The sequence below is a fragment of the Callithrix jacchus genome, chromosome 18, assembly GCF_049354715.1.
Source record: "Callithrix jacchus isolate 240 chromosome 18, calJac240_pri, whole genome shotgun sequence".
Lineage (NCBI taxonomy): Eukaryota > Metazoa > Chordata > Mammalia > Primates > Cebidae > Callithrix > Callithrix jacchus.
Genome location: NC_133519.1, coordinates 24,545,692 through 24,570,550, shown reverse-complemented (window position 1 = coordinate 24,570,550; position 24,859 = coordinate 24,545,692). Strand labels below are relative to the sequence as shown.

Sequence of the window (24,859 nt, the reverse complement as noted above, 5' to 3'; positions counted from 1 at the left end):
CAAGACCATCCTGGCCAACATGGTGAAGCCCCATCTCTACTAAAAAAAAAAAAAAAATTACTTGGGTGTGGTGGCACCCACCTGTAGTCCCAGCTACTCGGGAGGCTGAGGCAGGAGAATTGCTTGAACCTAGGAGGCAGAGTTTGCAGTGAGCCAAGATCATGCCATTGCACTCCAGCCTGGCGCCTGGCAACAGAGCAAGACTCTTGTCTCAAAAAAAAAAGATTGCTTATTGGTAACATATAAATTCAGAGTCAGGAATGATGATGCCAAACAACTGCAGATTGTCCACATGGGTAGCCGACATAGTGACACCTGTGCTTTCTGATGGTTCAATGTATACAAATTTTGTTTCCTGCACAAAATTATTTAAAATATTGTATAGGCCGGGCATGGTGGCTCACTCCTGTAATCCCAGCACTTTGGGAGGCCGAGGCGGATGGATCACGAGGTTAAGAGATTGAGACCATTGTGGGCAACATGGTGAAACCCCGTCTCTACTAAAAATACAAAAAATTAGCTGGGCGTGGTGGCACATGCCTGTAGTTCCAGCTGCTTGGGAGGCTGAGGCAGGAGAATTGCTTAAACCTGGGAGGCAGAGATTACAGTGAGCCAAGATCGTGCCACTGCACTCCAGCCTGGCACCTGGCAACAGAGCGAGACTCTGTCTCAAAATAAATAAATAAAATAAAATAAAATAAAATATTGTATAAAATTACCTTCTGGCTCTATGTATAAGGTATATGTGAAACATAAATAAATTTTACATTTAGACTGGCTCAATACACAGGGCTTCAATACATATTTCAAAACAAGCCTCAGAAATAACAATCCAGTGTGTCACTGCTGTACAACTCGTTCAAAATCCACAACAAAAGGGAAAAAATAAGACTATTTTGTATCTTAGGCCAGATACCTAAGCACTAAAGAAATTACAGGATCCTCTGAAAATCCAATAGGCATGTTTATGTCTTTATGGTGATCTTCTCCCCTGAATAAATTTGTTTGTTTTTAGAAAGAACTAAAAACTTCTATTTTGAGATTGCTCTATACACAGGCATGATACTTGACCATGTAGAGTCATGAACATGCTCTGTCTGTACATTTAGTTACATAAAGGCAGGGGCATGTGGAAAGGATATGGATTTAGTTATACATAATTGTATAACTGTATCCCAATTCTGGCTCCACTACATCTTTTTTTTTTTTTTTTTTGAGATGGAGTCACCCAGGCTGGAGTACAATGGCGTGATATTGGCTCACTACAACCTCTGCCTCCCAAGTTCAAGTGATTCTCCTGCTTCAGCCTCCCGAGTAGCTGGAATTACAGGCACCCTCTGCCATACCTGGCTAATTTTTGTATTTTTATCAGAGATGGAGTTTCACCATGTTGATTAGGCTGGTCTTGAACTCCTGACCTCAGGTGATCCGCTCACCCCAGCCTCCCAAAGTGCTGGGATTACAAGTGTGAGCCACCGCACCTGGCCTGGTTTTACTACTTATTAGCTGTGTGATTTTGAGCAAGTTATTTAACTTTTCCAGACCTCATTTTTCATCTGTGAAATAGAGATAATAATTTCATAGTATTTTCTGAAATTTTCATTACATCAGATGTGTTGAATACTAGGTAGATGTGTTGAATGTGAAACAGTAAAACCCTAATGAATGGTATTTATTTATTTATTATTTACTTATTTACTAGGCCTGGACAAGACATAATTTCATTTCTCTTACTAAGTCGATGGAAGAGCACGTTTAGAATATTTTGTTTGCTTCTGATTCTGATTACGCTAGAAACATGCAATGATAACCACTACTATTTCATTAACATGTCAGGAGTAAATTGGAATGAGTACAGCTGTGAAATAATTTGAGAAGGTTAAGTGTTTTGCTGTCCCTTCTACTTTAGCTCAGAACACATATGGGATATGTTTAATTATTCATGTGTAAAGGAAAGATCCCAAATAACATTCAGTCAAACCAGTCTTTTCACAGGCCAGAGGGGCCTTGGCCATCCGTGTGAGTGCTGTTGCCTCTCTTGAGTTTTCTGCTCATTCCTGCTTCTGTGGTCTGGTTCAAGGTATCTTTTTGTTTTTTGAGGCAGGGTTTCACTCCTGTCACCCAGGCTGGAGTGCAGTGGCATGATCTTGGCTCACTGCACCCTCCACCTCCCACTCTGAAGTGCTTCTCCTGTCTCAGCCTCCTAAGTAGCTGGGACTACGGGGGCATGCCACTACATCCAGCTAATTTTGGTCTTTTTTTAAAATAGAGACAGGGTTCTGGCATGTTGCTCAGGCTGGTCTCAAACTCCTGAGCTCAAGTGATCTGCCCACCTTAGCCTCCCAAAGTGCTGGGATTACAGGTGTGAGCCACCGTGCGTGGCCTCAAGGTGCTTTTTGACTGCACTGAACTTCACCTCTACTCATCTCAATTTCATTCATCCTGCTACCTAGTTATCCTCCTTACCTAGTTACTCATTCCATCTGTCTTCATTGCTTTGGTTTTAGGGAAAGAGGATTTCACAGTTCTTTTGTTTCATCAACAAACAACATTTACTCTCAAATGTCTTAAATTTTTCTTGCCCTTTTATAAGCCGGAATTCCCCCTTAAATTATCTCAGCTCATCTTTAAATCATGCTGCCTTAAACATGGAATATTAGTATCTTATAGTTACTTGGTTCATATGCTGCCTAAAGTAGAAATCTTTAAAATATCCGCTTTGAAAAGATGGGGCAATCAATACTTGAAGACATAGCCAAGTCCTTATGGGTAGCTCTAATCATGAGAAAGGTTTTCTTTTCATTAAACAGTTCATGCAGGCTATCTCTGGAGAGCAGAGATGGAGGAAGATGAGAGGCAGGAAAGGAAAGGGAAAGAAGGAGAAAGATTTCCAAGTTTCATTCTATGCTCTTCTGTTATGAATGTATTTTTTCCCTTGTGGGTGAATTACTTAAATTTAATTAAAATCTGCCTCCCCATAATCATCAGTACTAGAATTACACAGAGTAAATCTAATGCTTCCTACAAATGACACTTTTAAATCTTAAAGTACCTGTCCTTTTCATGTCTACTCATCTTTAAGCAAAGGATGCTGTTCCTTCAGATGTTCCTCATATGATGAAGCACATACCTTTATTGGTTATCTCTGCAGCATTTGTTTTTTTTTCTTTCCTTGACCCAGTAGTAGCCCCTGATTTCTGAATGGAGCTCCATCTGGTTCTGACTCCGCCCCTGCTCCGAGGGTGGAGTACATGACCTATGCTAACATTCCTTTTTCCCAGCCACAGAGATGGCTTCAGGAGTGGGCATTTGACATACTCATACGCTAGTCCAATCAGAACAAATCTTGGAATTTGAACTAGAAATGCTAGTTTTAAAGTGTGGGATCAAAATGAGGATCCATGGAGCCTTGGGAATTGTTGATGTTTGTCTTGGACCACAAAGGAAAGAGCCTACCTGAAAAAGGTGCCAATATTCAAAAAGCAGGACAGATAGAAAATCTGAGTACTTGTTGTATCATGTGAACTCCCAGAAAGGCCTTGTTTAAAGGCAATTCTACTTAGAATTATATGATTTCAACTACAAGTCAACAAACTGTTTTGCTTAGCACAGTTTGAATCCAGTGTTTTGTTACTTGTAAATGTAAATGATATGTGTGAGATGGTTCTTCCCTAGAGTTCCCTTCCTTTGAACAGACTCCAGTTTGTCAATGCTTACAAGGTTCCCAGAACAGAACCTACTATTGTAGATGAGATTGACCACTGCAGGCCACAGAAGTCTTCTAATGAGCCTGGATCAGAATGTGTTGCTGTTATGTCTGAACTTGAAACTGTCCTGGAATTTTGATCCATCCCAATCCCAACAACTCTCACCAGAAAACTATCTATTTTGCAAATCATTTGGGAACACAAATCCTAAACACCCAGGAGCTTGTAGGAGAAAATAGAAAGTATATTTCAGAATATACTTTTGATTTGTTCCTTTTCTATAAAAAGTGCAATGCCCCTTCTGGTTCTGCTTTAATTTTCAAAAACAGAATTACCAACTCCTTGCTTAGTTTAATTTTGACATGTGTATTTAACAAATTGCAGGTTTTCAAATATAATTACTATACACAAGTACTGTTTAAAAAAAAAACATTTTTCTAAGCAAAGTAACTACCATGTTTGGCAACCATGTTGAGTGGTTGCCATCAATGATGAAGTAAGAGCCCCAGAGATCTTTCCTGGGGAAGAACACAGCTCATGCACCCCCAAGAGCCCTCTGGGTTGGCATTTCCTTGGTAACTTTACCAAGGTCCAGATTCTGGACCTCAGTTTGGGCATGTCAATAAACTAGACTTTATGAGTGTATTCCAGAGGTGCAAACTCCGTGGAACACTCACATGAGATGGACATGTAAATCAGAATGCCAATGCATTCATTTTTCAATGGAGAGGACCCTTTGCAGGAGACAGATGACCTGCATCTCATTCTGAACACCTCACTTCCCTTTCCTAGGGGCAGATAATTGGAAAACTGGATTAGTAATCAAGAAAATTGCTGGGTGAGCATGGAATTAAGAGAGAGGGAGTGGATTGTCTTGAGGACTGTTTCACCCAGGTCATGATGAGACTCTGATAAAATATATCCTCACACATGGATGATAATATGTATCTAGGGGGCTTGGCACGGTGGTTCATGCCTGTAATCCCAGCACTTTTGGGAGGCCAAGGCGGGTGGATCACCTGAGGTCAGTAGTTCAAGACAGCCTGATCTGGATGGTGAAACCCCATCTCTACTAAAAATACAAAAATTAGCAGGATGTGGTGATGGGCACCTGTAGTCCCAGCTACTTGGGAGGCTGAGGCAGAATTGCTTGAACCCAGGAGCTGGAGGTTGTGGTGAGCCAAGACCACATCATTGCACGCCAGCCTGGGCAACAGAGTGAGACACCATCTCAAAAAAAAAAAAAAAATCAAATTCATCTAGGGGCTGAAGGGATTGTGCCATGGTCCACATTACCAAATTTTTTTTGTAGAATGATAATAGCTAATACTTATTTATAGTAGTTCTTACCATGTGACCAATCACTATTCCCAACATATTATTAACTAACTTAATCTTTGTAATAAGCCTTTGAGACTTATGCTATCATTAGCCCCATTTTACAGATGCTCACACTGAATCACAAAAGGGGTAAATGATTTGCTAAAAGTTGCATTGCTAATCAAGTGGTAAAGTGGGATTCATAGGTAGCCTGGCTCCAGAGTTCATGCCTTAAGCTGCTATGCTATACTGCTTCCTGAATGCTGTGTTTTTCTGTGCTACACACTGATCTCTGCTGCTACATCCTATATAACACATTAACTACTTTATATCCTATTTGATACCACCTCTATAGGTCTGATTCCTGATAATGCTATGTCTCTGGAATATTTTTATCTGTATATATACACATACATGCATAAAATATATGTATGTATATAATTTTTCTCAAGAATATGTATATGTGTATGTGTGTGTATATAAAATCTTTTACTGTTCCCTCTATACATACCACCAAATATGAACAAAACCATGCTAGTATGGGCTGTTGGCTAGAAAAGGAACTTTGTTATATTGAACCGGACAGTGTGATGATAGTTGTTAAAATAGGATCCTGCCTGTACTTAATCCTTCTCCAAAAAAGGAAATATTTTGTTTCAGAGAAGTATTACAGCAAGAAACATTAGAGAAGAATGAGGAACATGCATTGGCCTTCTATCAGAATGTAATGCTCTGGTCAAAGCGAGCTGTTCCTACACCAGGCCTGAGACAGCACACGGTCTCTGAATCTCTGCAAAAGAGCCAGGTTCAGTCTGGATTTTATTGAAGTAATCACAAGGATTGTTCCTTCCTTCACAAGGATTGTTTTAAAACTACTATAATCTTAAGAAATATTCCCTTGTTATTTTCTTATTAAAATTTAATTTTTTTAAAGGTTAAAAATTTATGATTCAAAAGCCTAAATGTATGAAAGGCAATTCAGTGAATTTTTATGATTCAAAAGCCTAAATCTATGAAAGGTAATTCAATGATAATTCACTGAATTGCCTTTCATACATTTAGGCTTTTGAATAATAAATTTTAACCTTTAAAAAAAAAAAAAACAAAAAACCCTAACACTTGGTTTCCCTCCTGGGAGGCGATTATCAGTTCCTTCCTTCCTTATCCTTCCAGAGATATTCCATTATCATTTCCTATTATTGTCACTTTTTTCCCCCAGGAGATATGTAGTTGGGCCTTTTTAGCTTATGTTGCCATACTTCCTTTTTCTCTTTTTTTCCTGTCCCTTCTTTCAAAAGACAAGGTTAACCTCTCCTGTGGACTTTTCTTCTAAATGCCAGTCTGCCCTCAGTTGGTATTAGTTTCATCCTCTTCCAGCTGTGGTTTCTGTTCTAGCTAGGAATAAGTTTGTATGCGACAGCTGGTGGTCCCAGTTACCCTTCCAATGAATGATGGATAGGACCAGGGGGAGAATGGTTCCTTAATATCATTAATTACAAGATTTTTTTAGCTCAAAATTCTAGAACTGACAGTTGCTTCCAACTGTTACCAGCTATTAATTTGGCTGAGGTGGTGGGACTCTGAGTGCCTTTCTGCAAACAATCCGGGACAGCGGCTGGCTCACTATATATCTTCTTTTAAAGCCTCTGTGACAGTCGATTCAGGATTTCTTGGGCCTAAAATAATATCCTATACCCATTCCCGAGTCCACATGTGACCTTGCAGGAGTAATGTACTTTAGGTACTTGGTTTCTTGTCTGTAAGATGAAGGAATTGGATGCAATGATCGCTCAGCTTCCAGTTCTAAAAATTCCATAAGAATATGGGATCTGTTGTTAAATGGTGATAACCACAGTCCTTTTCTTTTTCCCCAAAAGCACTTAAAGCTTGAAGGAGTGAAGAATTTGACCATGATCTTAAACAAAAGCGAATGCGTCCCTGCACAGTTTTAAAGCAACTGCTAAGAGGTTTTTATTCTTCTGTTTTGTCCTAGAGGGTTTAAGAACTGCTTGTCTCATAGCTGGAAAAAAAAAGTTCTGGCCCCACAACTGGCAAGTAAATTTTAAAACTGATTTTTAGTTATTACAACAACAGAAGTATGGGCTGGGTGCAGTGGCACCCTGTAATCCCAATACTTTGGGGGGCCAGGGTGGGCAGATCACCTGAGATCAGGAGTTTGAGACCAGCCTGGCAAACATGGCCAAACTCCATCTCTACTAAAAATACAAAAAGTCACGGGGCATGGTGGTGGCACACACCTATAATTCCAGCTACTCAGGAGGCTGAGGCAGGAAAACCGTTTGAACCCGGGAGGCGGAGGTTGTAGTGAGCTGAGATCACGCCACTGCACTCCAGCCTGGGTGACAGAGTGAGACTCTGTTTCAAGAAAAAGAAAAGAAAGGCCAGGCACAGTGGTTAAGGCCTGTAATCCCAGCACTTTGGGAAGCTGAGGCGGGTGGATTACAAGATCAGGAGTTCGAGACCAGCCTAGCCAATATGGTAAAACCCTGTCTCTACTAAAAATACAAAAATTAGCTGGGCGTGGTGGCACACGCCTGTAATCCCAGCTACTCAGGAGGGTGAGGCAGGAGAATCTCGCTTGAACCTGGGAGGCGGAGGTTGCAGTGAGCCAAGATGGCGCCACTGCACTCCAGCCTAGGCAACAAAAGCAAGACTCCATCTCAAAAAAAAAAAAAAAAAAAAAGAGAGAGAAAAGAAAAGAGCATTAGTTATGTATTATTTATTTATTTTGAGATGGGGTCTCATCTCACTCTGTCACTCAGGCTGGAGTGTTGTGGCGCAATCTCAGCTCACTGCAACCTCTGCCTTCCGGGTTCAAGCGATTCTCCAGCCTCAGCCTCCTGAGTAGCTGGGATTACAGAGGCACGCGCAATCACACTCAACTAATTTTTTTTTTTTGTATTTAAAAAAAAATATATATTTAGTATTGTTTTAGTAAAGAAGGAGCTTCACCAAGTTGGTCAGGCTGGTCTCCAACTCCTGTCCTAAAGTGATCTGCTGGTGTCAGCCTTCCAAAGTGCTGGGATTACAGGCATGAACCACTGCACCCAGCCAAGCATTAATTATTTTTAAAATATGGAAAGGCAGTGGCAAAAGAGCAAGCCCCTCCTTTTTAATCTCACCTGTATAAGATCCAGTTATCTGTAATTCTCACCCAATTTGATTATTATTTTGAGTCTTTAGAGTGGCAGTTTTGCAGAATGCTTGCTGAGTTAGATACATCTCCTTACAAAAGTTCAACCTGGCTGCAGTGACTGCCTTTTCGAGTGGCAGTACACTGGGTGCTGCATTTCAATGTAGGCACATTGGCTTGGTAAATTCTGAAACTCAGTTTTGTCGGGGCACTCAGAAGTGTCAGGTTCTCAGGTCCCTGCTACACAAACCATCATAGACTGATATTCAATCCAGATTGACAACTCATCTATTCGCAATGGGAGATGTACTTTCTTCACAACCAGGATACTCAGGCCTGCTGTCTGGGCACCACCTCTCCTATATCAAGGTACCTGGGGAAAATTTTTTTATTCAGAAGATTTGAGGAGCATGGAATTAGCAAAAGATGTCATACCCAGGCTCTGAGAGATAGGATAAGATGAACAATTTCTACTCTACAAAAAGAGAATTCTAGGCTGCAAGTGCTTCACATTTGATTCATTTACTCAGTCAGTGAACATTTACAAGCCCACTAGCAGATTTACTGGGCCATTAAAGCTTAAGTTTCATGGCCCTGACTTATAAGGGCACTTTCAAGGCTGTTGGACGGGCCTTGATAATATGTGCATACATTCATACTTTTTGTAAGACTTGCAAAAGTGGGATATTGTACATGCAATCGGTTAAAACTGCTCTCTTTGTGTGCTGACCTCCTCCGTCACACTTACTCTGGAGTAGGGTGGCATTGGAATATCTCACAGGCATTTTGGGAATCTGGCAAATGAGAAGATGAGTTGGGACTACATTGTGTTGGGGTTTAGAGGACTGACTTCCCCATGTCAGAACGGCTTTGGGGAATGCTTCTACTGCCACTGAGCCAGCTCACCCAGTACTGAGACCCAAGGGTCTCGATGGTTGAAAAGCCAGATTGCCACATGAATATGTCCTGTAGCAGTGCAGGTAAGTAGAACAAAAGAAAAAGAAGGTTTGAAATGTAGAGTCAGAAGCTAATCTGTGGGAAACCCTTCCAGCCTTCACATATGTAATGTTGTAAGTAGAAGTTTCAGTAATCTCGAATGCCTATTCAAATTGCAAGTTTTCTCCCATCAGGAAGAAATTATGCAATACATCCAATTATAAACATGCCATTTTTTTCTTTCTTTATGAGAATGAGGAATAGTAGAACTTATTCGAATCTATGTATTTGTTATAACATTATTAACTATAAATATATGCATGTGAAAAGTAATTTATACACCCCAATCATCAATCAATAATTTAGTTTTTTTTTAATCAGCCAAGTGAGAAGACTGAATTAGCTAGCCTCCTATTCTCTCTCTATAAGTTCAGAATGCAGTAATATCATGGACCCAGACTACGGTCACTTAAAAGCCAGCAGCATTCTCCTTCCACACACCCAGTGCTCAGGTCCAAGGATCTTTGCTGAGACTGGGCCTCTGGTGCTGGGATCCCAGCCCTTAGATTCAACGTGCAGCCAGCCTCTGCTGATGCTTCCCAGAAACTGCTGCTGAGCAGTGTGCGATTCCGCTTGGCTCCCCCTTTCTCCATCCAAGGGAATTTCTAGAGAGAATTACCATTTTTCTTCAAAAGTTAAAAAAAAAAAAAGAAGGAAAAAATAAGTATTTGCCCTCTCCTCTTTCCTCCAGGACACTCTTCATAATTCTCTTCAAAGGCCTTGAGATTTTTACAAAACCCAAAAGGAGACTTTGAGTCTATTGCTGGTAAATTGTGCTTGGGAAAAATCCCCAGGCCCAGGAATGCAGTGGAAGATGTACTTTCTCTCATTGAGAGAACCTAGGAACTCACTCAAAATAGGGAGAAGGGAAAAATATTGAAAATGCAAATTAATATAAATGGAATGAGGTAGAAGGTACTATGGGAGTAGAATATAAAATGGTGTGTGTGTGGCGGGATTTGACAGACACTGCCAAATTCCTGCTCTCTGCACTTTGTTTTGTTTTTTTCTTAATTTTTATTTATTTACTTATTTTTATTTTTGAGGCAGAGTTTCCCTCTGTCTCCCAGGCTGAAGTGAAGCAACATGATCTTGGCTCACTGCAACCTCTGCCTCCCTGCTCAAGTGATTTTCTTCCCTCAGACGTCTTATCTTTTTTTTTCTTTTCTTTCTTTCTTTCTTTTTTTTTTTTGAGATGGAGGCTTGTTCTGTTGCCTAGGCTGGCAATGGCACAATCTCAGCTCACTGTAACCTCCACCTCCCAGGTAGCTGGGACCTCAGCCTCCTGAGTAGCTGGGATTACAGGTGCCTGCACCCACACCTGGATAATTTTTGTATTTTTAGAAGAGACAAGTTCCACCATGTTGGCCAGGCTAGTCTCAAATTCCTGACCTCAAGTCATCTACCTGTCTTGGCCTCCCGAAGTGCTAGGATTGCAGATGTGAGCCACCACGCCCAGCTCAGCCTCCTGATCATGCCTCAACTTCCCAAGTAGCTGGGATTGCAAGAGCATGCTGCCATGGCTGGCTACTTTTTGTATTTTTAGTAGAAATGGAGTTTTGCCATGTTGGCCAGGCTGGTCTTGAACTCCTGACCTCAAGTCTTTAGTGACCAGGGTTTTATATATATATAATTACAAATATTAATCTTCTTCTTTTGAGTTTGTGATTTTAAAGACTGGTTCAAGAAATTCTTCCCTATACTGAGATTGTGAAGACATTACTTGTTTATATATTCATTTTTTGAGACAGAGTCTCGCTCTCTCACCCAGGCTGGAGTGCAATGGTGTGATCTTGGCTCACTGCAACCTCCACTTCCTGGATTCAAGTAATTCTCCTGTCTCAGCCTCCAGAATACCTAGGATTACAGGCATTCACCACCACTCCCGGCTAAGTTTTGTATTTTTAGTAGCAATGATGTTTTGCCCATGTTGGCCAGCCTAGTTTCAAACTCTTGACCTCAAGCAATCCATCCACCTCAGCCTCCCAAAGTGCTGATTAAAGGTGTGGGCCACCAAACCCAGCCTATCCTGTATTATTTTCTAAAAGTTTTACAGTTTTGCCTTTTACTTTTAAGTATATAATCCACTTGGAATTGATTGGGGGGTGGGGCATGGTATGAGGTAGAGGTCCAAATTAATTATTCCCTTATGGGTAAACAATTGTCCCAGTACCACTTATTGATTTTCCATGACCTGCACTGACAGTGCTGACATAATTCAGTTTTTCACATCTGGGTCTGTTTATAGGTTCCTTATTCTATTTTGTTGACCAATTTGTCTATTCCTGAACTAACACCACACTCCTGATTACCTTGGCTTCATAGTAAGTCTTGCTATCTTATAAGGCAGTTAGTTACCCCTACTTTACCTCCAGCTATGTTTTTTTTCCAGACCCTTCTCGGCCACTTGTTCCTGTATATAAATTTTTAAATTAGCTTATTAAGTTCCAAAAGAAAAAAAATCCTGTGTTGTCATTTTGATTGAAATTACATTGAATTTTTAGAACAGTTTGGGTAGAACTTACATACTTATGAAACTGGGACTTCTAAGACATAAAATTATATGTCTTTCCTTTTTTATAAACCATCTTTATTTCAATAAACTTAAAAACAACTTTTGATATTTATTATATACTTCTCGTTATGTTTATTTGTAAGCCTGTTTTTTGGCTTAAACAATAGACATTTATTTCTCACAGTTCTGCAGGATGGGAGTCTGAGATCAGGATGTCATAAGCTTTATTTTTTATGGTTTTTTTTGTTTTTTTTTTTTGAGATGAGGTCTTGCTCTGTTGCCCAGGCTGGAGTATAGTGGCACAGTCTTGGCTTACTGCAACCTCCACCTCCTGGGTTCAAGCAATTCTCCTGCCTTGGCCTCCCGAGTAGCTGGGATAAAGAGGCCTGCCACCACACCCGGCTAACTTTTGTGTTTTTTAGTAGAGATGCAGTTTCACCATGTTGGCCAGGCTGGTCTTGAACTCCTGACCTCAGGTGATCCACCTGTCTTAGCTTCCCAAAGTGTTGGGATTACAGGTGTGAGCCACCGCTCCGAGCCAGTTTAGGGCTTCTGAGTAGAGTCAAAGCCACAGACCTTTCAAAGCCTGGACTCAGAAATCATACAGGTAACTTCCATTGTAATCTATTGGTTAAAGGAAGTCACTAGAAAGGCTCACTTTTAAGGGGAACAAAAATAGAATGGACCTCTTGATGTGAAGAAAAATAAAATATATGACATGGTTTTTTCTTTTTTTTTTTTTTGAGACAGAGTCTCACTCTGTTGCCCAGGCTGGAGTGCGGTGGTGAGATCTCGGCTCACTGCAACCTCTGCCTCCTGGGTTCCAGCAATTCTCTTGCCTCAGCCTCCTGAGTAGCTGGGACTATAGGCGTGCACCAACCACCATGCCTAGTTAAATTTTGTATTTTTTAGTAGAGATGGGGTTTTACCATATTGGCCAGGCTGGTCTCAAACTCCTGACCTTGTGATCCACTCACCTCAGCCTGCCAAAGGGCTGAGATTACAGGCGTGAGCCACCACACCCAGCCAAGAATAAGTTTTTAAATATTGGAGCGATGTGTTCCTTGAATGTTTGGTAGAAATGGTAACAAAACTGGCAGGGGTAGTGGTGATGGTGTATATTTGCTTTGATTTGGTTTGGTGGGAAGATTTCTAAGTTTTTTTTCTTTTTAATTTCAATTTCTTTTACATCATAGAATATGATTTTTAAATTTTTTATCTAAGTATTTTTTATTTTTTTAAGTAGTAGACTTAGTTTTCTTCTATCTTCTTGAGGAATCTTTGTTAAGTTATACTCTCCAAGAAATGTTTCCATTTTCAAATCCCGTGGCATGTAATTGTTCACGGTATTCTCTCACCGCTTAGTGTCTGCAATATCTACAACACGGCCCCTTTTTCATTCCCAATATTGTTTATTGATGTTCTCTTTTGTTTTTCTTGATAAGCCTACCAGAATTCTGTCTATTTTACTCATCTTTTCAAAAAACTAAGTTTGACTCTGTTGATTTTATCTAATGTATTTTTCCAATTAGTTTCTGTTTTCTTAACTGAATTATTTCTTTTTTCTAATTTCTTTGGATTTATGCTGGTTTAGCTGGGTGTTTAGCTCATTAACTTTCAAACTTTCTTCTTTTCTTTGAGTACTGCTGCAATATTTCCATTATGATTCAATTACAAATATTTTCTCATTTTCATTGTCTTTGCTCTCTGAGCTATTTCAAAATGTATTTGTTAATTTTCAAATGGGTGAGTTCTTTTTTTTTTTTGAGACGGAGTTTCGCTCTTGTTACCCAGGCTGGAGTGCAATGGCGCGATCTCGGCTCACCGCAACCTCCGCCTCCTGGGTTCAGGCAATTCTCCTGCCTCAGCCTCCTGAGTAGCTGGGATTACAGGCACGCGCCACCATGCCCAGCTAATTTTTTGTATTTTTAGTAGAGACGGGGTTTCACTATGTTGACCAGGATGGTCTCGATATTTTGAGCTCGTGATCCACCCACCTCGGCCTCCCAAAGTGCTGGGATTACAGGCTTGAGCCACCGTGCCCGGCCGGGTGAGTTCTTACTAGTTACCTCCTTGATATTCCTTAGTAATTTAGTTGGACTATATGAAGAGAATGAATAAATATATTATGCTCTCTGGCATCATATAGGCTACTACTATATAATTATAATATATTTTAATTGTGGCTATCTTTGGCTTATTTCTACCATCTTATTTTCTGCTATTTGTCTTTTTTTTCCACTGTGTTTTTTTTCTATCTTTTCTTGTCTTTTTTTTGACTAATTGAATGTATCTTTCTCCTTCCATCTGTTTTTTTCTTATAATAATTAGAAAGGTATACACTCTAATCTCATTATTTTAGTGACTAACATATTTTTGCCTGCATACTTAATTTATCAAAGTCTAACATTTACCAATACCCTTATTTCCCTCTCTAATAACTTAAGAACATTTGAATATTCTCTATTTATCCCTTGACTTATATGTTATAGTAGATGTGCACTCATTCTTTATTTTGAGCCCCAAAAGATGTTGTTTTTACTTAGTTTAGATTTATGTTTACTAACATATTTACCACATTTTTGCTCATTTCTTCTTGCATCTGGAGACTTCTGTTTAAAATTATGTTACTTTTGCTTGAAATATATTCTTTAGAATTTTCTTCAGTAAATTGGCAAACTCTCTCAAATTCCAGAAAGATATATTTTGCTGGCTATGCAATTTTGGGTTGAAGATTCTTTTCTTTCATTTCAGTGAAGACACTGTTTACCACTTTCTGACTTTTCGCTGTTGTTGTTTAGTCTAATTTTCATTCCTTTGAAGATAATTTGTTTTCTATCCCACCGCCTTTTTTCGAGATCTCTTTCACTTTGCTTTTCTGCAATTATTCTAGATGTGTAAATATGATTTTTAAATTTTTCATTTATCTTGCCTGAGATTTTTTAAAACCTCACGCAAAGGTGTGAAAGAGACCAAAATTGAAGAGGTGGTAGGGGGTCAGATTATGAAGGGTTTTGAAAGTCAGGATTTTATTCTGTAGAGCAGTGACCTTCAAGCTTTGTAGTTTATGCACATTATATAAAAATTTTGAAAAATGTATTCTCGGCCGGGTGCAGTGGCTCATGCCTGTAATCCTAGCACTTTGGGAGGCCGAGGTGGGTGGATCACCTGAGGTCAGGAGTTCAAGACCACCAGCCTGGCCATCATGGTGAAACCCCATCTTAAAAAAAGAAACATGTATTCTCTTGCACATATTTGAGTTAACATATACAGTTTTCATCATAAGGTTAAATAAGTTTACTTCTTGCTAATAAGAGAGAATGTATATGAAATATTTTATGAAATAAGGTGACAACCAAAATTAGAATACTTTTATGATATGCCTTGAATATATTTAGTATATATTTGGATATGGTTATATGCTATTTGAAGTATGTTGGTGCACTTATCAAACAAATCATGCCAATTTAAAAATAAATCACAATTTTTACTAGTTTTATGAAATATGTTTTTAAAATTTCACACTTTAAAGTATTACAGTTTCATTTAAAAGAATAAGAATTATGTGTACTACCTCCAATGTTTTGAATTTAGACCATCCCAACATGAGACTAACACTGTTTCTAACTTCAAACTTCACTCTGAGAAGAAATATTGGTAAAACATAAGAAGGAAGACTGATAGATTTAAGATGCTTTGACTAATCATTAAGGAAGCTTCCTGGGAATGAATTGTCATTCCAGGTAGGGCCCTTTTAGGCTGCAATCTTATCACACAAGAAGTCTAAACAAATTCTACAAAGTCACAAAGATTTTAGTTGCTGCCTGTGATACTTTCTCTCCCTCTCTCCCTCCCCTCCACCACACCCTACTATTAGGTATGCAAGCAAGCCTGGATGTCCCACATTTACTTTTTGGAAAGGGAATTATGCAGACACAATTCTTGCCCACAAACAGCTGCTTCAAAGGGAAAGGGAGTGAGATCTTTTTGGTGCAAAAATGATTGATTATGGAGCGGTCCAGTCATAATTCTCTTTCATCTGGAGGTGGGTCCAAATGACCTAATGAGCAGATCCTTCTCTGCTTTTTACTGTAGTATTAAGCAGGAAACTGGCACAAGTTGGGTGAGAGAGTTTTTCCCCCAGGCACATGTAAGCATTACATGTTGTATTATTATAATATTGTGAAAGTAATGTTTTTGAGAAAAGTACACACAAATCTTGGCATATTTTACTTGAAAACAGTAATTGTTACTACTAGTTATCTCACCACTACCCCCCCCCCCTTTTTTTTTTCCAAAAAGAGAATATGGGAAGAGTGGTGCTGTGGTAACTGTAGATCTATAAAGAAGAATTTGACCAAGGGTATCCTAGAACAAGGTTTAACACATTTTATGGTTAAGCATTAACTACCATCAGTTACAGGTTATGTATTTGATATTATATATACTAATCATTAAGCAGTTATAAGAGGTAAAACAATAGTGATTGAGAGTGTAAGCACAAAACTAGAGCTAAGGGATAAAACTGAGAATTTTTTTTTTTTTTTGAGGCAGAGTCTTGCTGTGTTGCCCAGGCTGGAGTGCGATGGCGCAATCTTAGTTCACTGCAACCTCTGCCTCCTGGATTCAAGCGATTCTCTTGCCTCAGCCTCTTGAGAAGCTGGGATCACAGGCGCGCACCACCATGCTAGGCAAATTTTTATATATATTTTTTTCTTTTTTTGGGGGGGGTACAGTAATCAAAACAAAATTTTTATATTTTTAGTAGAGACAGGGTTTCACCTGTTGGCCAGGCTGGTCTCAAACTCCTGACCTCAAGTGATCCACCCGCCTTGGCCTTCCAAAGTGCTGGAATTATAGGCGTGAGCCACCGCGCCCAGCCAAAACTGAGATTTGAACCCAGATTGCCTGGGATACAAATCTCAGTTGTATCCCTTATTAGCTCTGTGAACTTGGGTAATTTACATAACCACTCTGAGCCTTAATTTTCTCATCAGTGTAGAGGACTAAAATGTTTTCTACCCCAGATGACTGTTTTGAAGATTACATCAATACCCATTTCCTCACCTGTAAAACGGTCTCTTGCTCTTAAGATTGTGGTGAGGATTAAAAGACTAATATGTGTACAATGCTTAGCCTGAAAGCCTGGCTCATGGTATAACTTCAATACATTTATTTTGCTAGCAAGTAGGGAAATAAATCTGACAACAAAATAAAATTAGATGTTTCTTTTACTTTTGCATAGCATATTACAACTGGGAATTTGGAGATTTAGCACACTCTATTAATAGTGAATATGCTGGAAGAGAAACAGACAAAGCATTAACTTTGAAGGGAAAATCCCCCTGACATTTTTGTATTTCATTGCACAAAGGGAAAGAGAGTGAGAACTTCTTTTTGATGTAAAAATTATTAGTTATGAAGAGGTCCAGTCATAATTCTATTTCATTTGTAGGTGGGTCCAAATCACCTAATGACCTATATTCCAATTAAATATAGTGGGAAATTACAGCAAAGACAAAGACTTCAATGATTTTCAAATTTTTAAATAAAGCGTATCTGATTTTAGTTCTTTGTTCAATTCTATTATGGAAATGTAATGGCAATGCAATTTCTCCCTTTTATCTTATATTTGTTCTCTGGTTTCGCTCTAGCTTGTTGGGCAGAAACATGATATGGCAAGACAATAAATCGCCTATTAAAATCCGATGTTTTTTTAATCATGTAATTATGATTCAGGGTTATATGTTGTAGAATTTAAATGGCATTAAGTTGGGTTTATATAGTATTAAAACATCCAGATTAAAAAAGGAGCCAATTATCTATATTTTTGTAAGACACCAAAACAAATATTTTGAAACATCTTTATGATTGAATGAATTTTTTACTTTTTATTTAGACATTTGTCATAGTCCATAAGACACAGACTGAGTACACAAAGTATCCATCCTAAAGCTGGTTCTGGCTTTTTGAGTTATCCACCATAAGCTATTATTTGTTCCTTTAATTTCCCTAATTTTCAAACTACAGATAACATTGAATATTATAGTAGATAGCTATAGTTTTGATTGCCAAGAGCCATCCAACTTTATTAGAGCTTGGTGGGGTTGTCAGTCACAGTACTCTACCACCTACTCCCCACATCATGGTGAAAAAAAAAATAAACTAGACCTGGCTAATCAAAGAAATCCAACTCCTCAGGAGGTCAAGAGATTGACTCAGGGGTAGACACACAACCCAAAATAGGCCAACCAGAGTCCTTCACTGGTACTCTTCAGCTGGAGCTAGAGTAGAAGCCTGTCCTCATTTTGAGATTTATGGGCTGGAAGGATGTGTGTCTGGGGTGCTATCTTCTCATCTGTAGAAATAGATAAGGTCAACATACCAAGAGAAGATCTGAAAGATGGAAAGAGGGGGCTTAATTATGTTGCTTGGGTCCCTAGATTTAGTTCATGTCTGACATTGTGTCCTTACATCCCAAACACCCGTGTGTTTTACAGATAATTAGAGTTGGTTCATGGCGCTTGCAACTGAAGGAGTTCTGATAAGTACAGACATCTTTCTAATTTATTCACAGATGCAACAATTAACTTTGAAAGTCAATACATTTACAATGAAGTATGTTAAAAACATTGTCCAAGTGTGACTTGAACCCAGGCAGGACAACAAAGCAGTTAAGAGTCCAGGCTCTGGAGTGAAACTGTGCTTGCTTGCCTACTGAAAAACACATGGGTCTGAGAGCTGTTGTATCTCTAGAGAGGACACAGAGAGCCTCAGCACTCCAAGGCACCCAGGCTTATTTCCACTTATTATTGGCACTGGCACTGCTGCCTGTCTTATAGGTCTTTTATGAGAAATGTCAACCTTGTATCTATATCTGTTTCAAAACTGGGAAGAGAAAAGTAGAATGAGAGAATCAAGAAACATAGGCGATAACTTTTTTCTGTGGATGGGAAGAAGATTCCCATAGGTTGTGCCTGTGAAGAAGGACTACAATCTAAGCCACCAATGGTAAAGCCACCATGTATTCGTTTTCATCACCTACTTGAGCCTTGCACAGCATTCTCAGTTTCCACTCTGGCCTTGTGCCTGCCTGTCCTAGAATATCTTCTCTGACACTACTTAAATGTTTTTCACTTCTCTGTTATGCTGCTTAAGATGTGGAAACTCAGTTGGATTAAGCATTTCATTTTAAAGAAGAAAATAGCCTTCTTTAAAATGAGCATAAGAGCACAGGCTTGGGTGTCAGACTGCATGGATTCAAATACCACCTCTACCACTGACTTTATAGTGTTATGATCTTGAGCAAGTCACTTAACCATTCTGTGCCTCAGTTTCTTCATTTGTGGTATGCAGATAATAGCACCTCTCTCACGTGGTTGTTGAGAATCTAGAGAGTTGATACACGCTTAAAATAGTGCCAGGCACACAGGAAGCACTATGTAAATGTCAGCTCTTATTAAGCTTAGGTATTTACAGATGATTTAAATCAGATTTCCTTCTCCCTAAGCTAGCTGAGGACAGCTTCACTGAAGGAGTGGAAGTTTGATGGGAGGACAGGGTTGGGGGTAGGGTGAAGACCAGCAGGGTTACAGATGGACGATGGGGGTGGAGGAGCAGTAGGGAAACAGTAAGGTGGGAATGGAGAGGATAGAGGAAGTTAGTAACTTTGCAGAGTGAAACAGGTGTGGGTTGGAGCCTTTGGGTCCCTAAAGGACATTAAGAAGGCAGAAGAGAGGAAAAGGAACAGGAGTGGGAAGGTGCCAAGGTAAACAGCACATATTTCAAAGTTTTGTCTAGTGTTGACTTGCATCCAGAAAAGGAGGAAGAAATTATTTTTCATCCTTCTTACGCTTGGACTGGTATCGTAATTTAACTCCCTTTATGAATGAAGTAGATTGTTGTGGGCAAACCTGAGACTCTAGCCGTCATTTGTAATGTTGTTACAACAGGGAAATAGTTTCTGAGTTCCAAATAACAGACTCCCATGGTCTTTGGAATAGGATGCATTTGTAAGTTGGGGCCTGCCTGTCTGCTGAGCAGGGAGGTTGCAGCTGGGCAGGTCAGACAGAGAGCCAGCATTTCACAATTGAATAAACTGGAGCTGGCCGTGGTTGACTTGTCTGTACTAGTGACACTGCTCCAACTATAGCCCAGGTTCCCAGGTCTCCACAATTCAGGTTTACTAGCTTTACCTTCGTAACCAATGCTGTTCAATGAAATAAGAATAGTGATGTGCATTTAATGGGCTGAACTGCACAATATGCCACTGAAATGCTTAATTTTTTAAAAAGATAATCTGAATTTATGAACAGTATTGGCCAACTAGAGATTGGTAATTGCAAGCTGTCTTGTCTTCACGAGCTGCATGGTGGGGGTAAAGCAGAGGCTGAATAACATTTTGTCATTCTTTATAAAGGAATCCAAATATCAAGTAGGAGGAGGTGGAAGAAGGGAGGAAAATGGGGAAATCTTCAAGTCTCCTCCAAATGCAAGATTATTTTGTTCAACACTGTTTAATTTTAGAATCAATCATAGTATCAATAACTTGTCTTTTTCCTTTTAGGTACTGCAACAACCCAAATCATAACAATTCCTCATTGACGAAGATCGATTTGTACAATCTGCCCTGAATTTTTAAGAGTATTAAGGACCTGACCAGGAGCGGTGGCTCACGCCTGCAATTCCAGCACTTTGGGAGGCAGAGGCAGGTGGATCACTTGAGGTCAAAAGTTTGAGACCAGCCTGGCCCACACAGTGAAACCCTATCACTACTAAAAATACAAAAATTAGCAGGATGTGGTGGCTCATACTCAGAAGTCCGAGGCAGAATTGCTTGAACCTGAGAGGCGGAGGTTGCAGTGAGCTGAGATCACACCATTGCACTCCACCCTGGGTGACAGAGTGAGACTCTGTCTCAAAAAGAAAAAAAAAAAAGAAGAGTATTAAGGATCTATGAGACACGATTATAGCCCGTTTTGCCTTAGGAGAGTAGTAGGAAATTTTTAATTCATTATTCTTTACTTGCGAGAAACATCCCAAATCAATGATGTCATTTTTCTATTTGACAGCTTTGGGGCTAACCAAGGAAGGTGAAATGACCAGCTGCCTCACAGCAAATTCTCTGGAGTGAGTGGGACCTAAAGCAATAATATGCAAATCTACAAAGACACTATGTCTTTTCACTGATTAATGGGGTGCAAGAATCTGTGAGATTTATAATCGAAGCAGTTTTAACAACAGCACAACAGAAAAACAACAGTACCAGGAGGCCCAGTGAGTGGGCAGATCTTTAAGAAGAGCTCTTTGTTGATCATTCTGGTTCAGCACCATTTGTGTGAATTGCTAAGAGAATAATAACAAGTACTGTTAACTCAGTACCTACTGTGTGCCAGAGGCTGTGCTACTTTTCCTACATCATCTCTGAATCTCACAGTAACACTCTCATGAAGATTTTATGGTCCTTGTTTCTCTGACGAAGAACTGAGGTGAAGAGAATTTCAATGATTTACCCAAGTTGCCACAACTGAGGCCGGGTGCAGTGGCTCATGCCTATAATCCCAGCACTTTGGGAGGCCAAGGCGGGAGGATCACCTGAGGTCAGGCTTTCGAGACCAGCCTGGCCAACATGGTGAAAACCCATCTCTACTAAAAATACAAAAATTATCCAGGTGTGGTGGTACCACATGCTTGTAAGCCCAGCTACTCAGGAGGCCAATGCAGGAGAATCACTTGAACCCAGGAGGCAGAGGTTGCAGTGAGCTGAGATCACACCAGTGTACTCCAGCCAGGGCAACAGAGTAAGACTCCATCTCAAAAAGCAAAAAAAAAAAAAAAAAAGCTTCCAGAGCTGGTAAGTAGCAGAGCTGAAACCCACCCTCAGGTAAATCTGTCATTGCTGTTATATATGAGGCAGCAGCAGCAAGGGGCTTTGGGACCGACATTCTGAGACATACGCCAAGTGTCAGAAATGGCCAATCTGTCAAGAAGTTGTGGTGTTACGGATAACTTGGTGGTAGTGCAGTATTGTCCATGAAAAACAGGGTCACGTTATGGTAGTAAAGCAGATATTTTAGCAATATAAATAATAAAAGGAGCAAAGAGAGAAACGAAAGTAGTAGAAAGATCTCTTCTGTCTGACTACAGCACAAGCCACCATTTACAAAAAGCATGCCTTTAATAAACTTTTTAGATTAAACCAATTGTTCATGAAGCCACCGTAATGTGTTCTGTCTACAAGGTAATAAAGCAGATTTATATTAATTTTTTTTTGTTTAGGAGGCAGTCGAGTGGTTAAGACAAGGGGCTCTGGAGCAAGACTGCCTGAGATCAAATCCTGGTGCTGCCACTTTCTATTTTTGTGACCTTTAGTTAGTTATTTACGTCTAGTACTATAGTGTTGCCATGAGGGTTGAATGATCAAATCCATATGAAGTGTTTAAAAACCACCTGGTACCCAGAAAGCACTGGATAAATATTAACACTGTGTGCAGAATTGTGCATAAATGGTGTGAGGAAATTGAAGGTATGATTCCTTACTTTCAAACATACTTAGAAACTAGCTGGGAAGAGAAAGCATCTGCTTATAATATGTCTTTAAAACAGGTACAACAGGCTGGCATCTCATGCCTGTAATCCCAGTACTTTGGGAAGCTGAGGCAGGTGGATCATCTGAGGTCAGGAGTCATGACCAGCCTGGCCAATGTGGCAAAACATCGACTCTACTAAAAATACAAAAATTAACTGGGTGTGGTGGTATGCACCTGTAATTCCAGCTACTTGGGAGGCTGAGGCAGGAGAATAGATTGCACCTAAGAGGTGGAAGTTGCAGTGAGTGAAATCATGCCACTGCAGTTCGTCCAGCCTGGGTGACAGAGCAAGACTCTGTCTCAAAAAAGAAATAGAAAAAAGTGTAACATTAAACAGCTTCTTTAGTCAAGTTATACACTGTCGTATCCCTAATAAAAATCAAGAAATAAGAATTAAGGAAACAAGGGATAAAAAAGAACGTTTTTTGGAGAAAGTGAGCCATGACCTGGATTTTGAAGGAGCTGTGGTTTATCATTATGGAAATTTTAATTCGAGGACTTTGGTAAAGTGACTTGCCCAGTGTCAGTATTGTTCATCTTGATTTGTTATGTATGAAAACCTTTTAATGAAAACTTTCTCTGTGGAAGGCATTGGGATGGTGGTAATAAAGGACTGCAAATTTGAAGGCATCTTTATCCTCAAGGAGCTTATAGTCTATTATAAGAAAAATTAATGAAATATGAGATAAAGAGTACCATGGAAAGGCAACGCCAACTGGCAACACGGTAAGTGGTTAGTGTGTGGTGCACAAAGGAGCCCAGATGCCAAATGTAATAATGAGCATGAGGAACGTAGGGGAATCTAGTTCTTTAGGAAGGACCTCATGAGGTACAATAGCTATTGGGACTGGTTCTACCTTGCCATTGCAGGATGAGAAGTTTAATCAGGCTGTTCAGAGGCTGATGAGACTCCCATTAAATGAGCAAGAAAGGAATCAGAATAAGAATTTGTTAGATTATGTAGCTAAACAACAGAACTGATCATCCATACAACCCTGACTCTCCTCTCTCCATCTTCACCCCCCACTGTTCCTGGAAGAGAGGTTCATTTTAGGAATAGATTATATATCAAGAAATTGCTTGGCATGAGTCAGAAAGATTGACATTTTCCACTCTAAGAATTAACTATATGATCACTATAATAATAATTAACTATATGATCACTTTTATATCAGATGATTATTTTTCCAGACTCCTCTTTTTGTATTTTTTTCTATTATAGCACATTCTTTTTTCATGTGAAGAGAGATTTTTAACATGTTACAATTTCCAAGTTTACACTTTTAGTTTCTTCCTGATGACATTTAGGGAGGAAACTTAGTTTCTTATCAGTATGTTCTAAATCCCACTGTAGCATGGGTTATGTTGCATGGTTTTCTGTAGAAAACAATTACTAACCTAGTAGATGAATTATTTCTTTTCCTGAGGATTTCATCTTCTTCCTGACTTTTTGTCTCCACCTCTTGTCCTAGATCTTGAATACTATTTTTAGACTTAAACTTCTGTTTGCTGGTTATATAACAAATTTTATACAGTTAATTCAATAGGAGTCATATCTCATTTGAAACCTAACTCATTTGTAGCTTAAGCATCCACTTGGCTGTCGCTAGGGGGTTGTATGAAACCTGAGAAAATCATACTGGTGCCCTGTATAATGGAAAATAGCTATATTCAGGTAATATCAAATTGAAATAAATATCCAAGGAAAAGAAGTCAGAAGAGAGCACATATTTGTAAGAAGGAAGGGATGGAGCTTTGTCCTTCCTGAAGGGGATAGATGCTGAAAGACTGTTAATTGTTCTGATACCATGAGGTGGCTGTATCTCTAAGATACTGGAGAGATATGGCAGGAGAGTGAGATTTTACAGTGTGAGTTTGGAGCCTGACATGGGTTTATCATGTGAACAAGTCTGGAGAGAAAGGGGTGTGTTGATTAAGTGCTACCCAGGTAAGTTTGTCTGAATTCCCTTTCTAGGCAAGGTGGGCCCACTTAATTTTCCAGGAGCCTGACCTGGACATGGGTAGGCCAGGCCTGGTGGCCTGTGGAAGGTGTCTGAAAGATAGCATTGAGGGACAAATCTGGAACAAGGCAAACACTGCCCAAGATGGTGGCTCCGGCCTGTAATCCCAGCACTTTGGGAGGCCCAGGTAGGTGGATCACAACATCAGGAGATTGAGCCCATCCTGCCTAACACGAGGAAACCCCATCTCTACTAAAAATACAAAGGCTAGGGTAGGGCAAGGCTAGCCAGGGGTTGGGGAAGCAGAGAATCGGAAGGTGACTGAAAGATGGTGTTGAGGGACAAATCTGGAACAATGCAAACACAGCCCAATGTGCACATTGATGTTTAGATCTGGGTCAGCAATTTGGAAACAAAGGACAGAAAATGGAGACAACTAAGACCCTGCAAGTCTTACAACTTCAAATTAACACCAAGCACTCTGAAATTGACACATAACCATGATGCTACTTCTAATACCTGATATTTTAACACTGTTTTTTTTCTTTGAGACAGAGTCTGCCTTTGTTTGCTCAGGCTGGAGTGCAATGGTACAATCTCAACTCACTGCAGCCTCC

At 39.7% G+C, this 24,859-nt stretch overlaps 1 long non-coding RNA gene across 2 annotated transcripts in view; it reads left to right on the top strand.

The window, feature by feature from the left end:
- The window catches only part of LOC144580251 (uncharacterized), a 158,927-nt gene extending 136,334 nt beyond the window's left edge, over positions 1-22,593 (top strand). For both annotated transcript variants that reach the window (XR_013529494.1, XR_013529493.1), the window contains one exon: positions 20,259-22,593. This is a non-coding gene — a long non-coding RNA (uncharacterized LOC144580251). The remainder of the gene's footprint in view (positions 1-20,258) is intronic.
- Positions 22,594-24,859: the final 2,266 nt, after the last annotated feature.